The sequence below is a fragment of the Panthera leo genome, chromosome A1, assembly GCF_018350215.1.
Source record: "Panthera leo isolate Ple1 chromosome A1, P.leo_Ple1_pat1.1, whole genome shotgun sequence".
NCBI lineage: Eukaryota > Metazoa > Chordata > Mammalia > Carnivora > Felidae > Panthera > Panthera leo.
The window spans coordinates 16,550,001-16,551,899 of NC_056679.1; positions in this window are offsets into that span (position 1 = coordinate 16,550,001).

The following is a 1,899-nucleotide window of genomic DNA, read 5'->3' on the forward strand; positions in this document are numbered from 1 at the left end:
ACTAAAAATCTACCAAAATTAAACTTAGTATAATTTATCAGTGACATAAAATGTTCAGGGATATTTTATATGTAAGAAAGAGTAACTTTATTTTTGAAAATAAAAAGAGGTTGGAACGTGATCCTCTTGAAACCTATTTGGTTTTTAAAGTAAAGAGCAATATCAATGGAGTTAGAAAACATGGGTCTTAGTGTTGATTTTTATCACTAAGTAGATGTGTATCATTGAACTGATAAGTGCCTCAGCTTTATTATTGTGTAAATGAAAGAATTAGACAAATTCCAAATTTCATGCTGCCTGTAAAATTTTTATTATTTGATATAAACACTTTCTTAAAAACTACTCTTTTTCAGTTTCTTTTTTAAAAAAAATTTTTAAACTGTTAATTTATTTTGGGGGCACCTGGGTGGCTCAGTCGGTTTAGCGTCTGACTTTGGCTCAGGTCATGATCTCACGGTTTGCGAGTTCGAGCCCCGCGTCCAGCTCCGTGCTGTCAGCACAGAGCCCAGTGCAAAGCTCCAACTCAGGAACCAGGAGGTCATGACCTGAGCCACCCAGGCACCCCACCCTTTTCCAGTTCCCTCCAACTAAACACTTGTCCCCACTTCTCTAGCTACATTGGCTAAAAAACAAAACAAAACAAACACAAAAACAAAAAAACAAAACAAAACCAAGAAAATTCTCCAGTTTAGATCTCTTTCATCAGGAAAAGAAAACCTAAATGGAAATTGCTTATCAAAATATGAGCAGGGGCCACAGCACGCTATGACAGGTGGCACTTGCCTTCCAGAGAAACTAAAAGCAGCTCATACTTTCATTTTTAAAAAAAGGTGGCAGGTCACAGTTGCAAAGCCAACTTTCGAACTTTTGAAATGCTTTCATTTTGGAGCTTCCCACGAAGAAACGCAACCATCTTCCCCGGGAGCTACAGCCGCAGGGTGTGTCTACTCAGGAACACAGAACGGAAAAAATAAAGGTACATGTGATTGCGTACAGAATGACAGGCTTCGTGCTGCCTTATGCACTCTGCTGCTGTAAACAGAACCTATAATCTCAGGTGGTGGAAAGGGGAGAGAATACATGCATGTTTTAGGAAGATCTTTAGATTCATCCCCCAAATACATTTTTGGTTTATAAGGCAAGCTTTAAACGAAGCTATTTAAATGTGCCACATGACTGTATTCTCATTAAACATACCGATACATTGCATAGCTAATCATTTTCATGTCGAAAATTCCCAGTTTAAAGCTAGAGAGTGATGATTTTAAATATCTTTCTGCTGTTTAAGTTCGATTCTTTTCCAGATCATTAATGCCTCCTGGAGAGGAAAAAAGAGGAGTCAAAAAGAAAAAAAAAATCTTATTGAAGCTGTTCTTGTAATTAGGGTGAAATATAAAGTTTACAGTACCACAAAGACAAATGAAAGAGCTAGTCAAAAGTGAAGAAGTAACACCATTCATTAAAAATAAGCCTCAAAAAAACAAAAAACAAAAAACAGAACAAACAAAAAAAACAAGCCTCAGCCCCTTACACCGCAGGCCCTACGCAGTACTGTGGAAATTTCCTGGAAGCCTCTTGAAGCAGCCTCCCGGAACCCTTGTTTAGACTGTGGTCCAGAGATTCAAAAGGTTTCCCATAAAACCCAGCTAATGAGAGTCCTTTGGGATCCACCATTTAGTTGAGGTTCCTTAGTTATATGGTTAATTATAACTCTTTTATTCCTCACTTTGATCCTCCCCCCCCTTCTCTTTCCTATGCATGAACACACAAAACTTCATTAAACATAAGAGTGTGGTACATCAGAAAGTCTTACAATAGAAATTTTTAAATATATGGATTTTTTACTATTTTATTCATCACTAACCAGGTGTGATATTTAATACAAGCAAACTAGCTCTT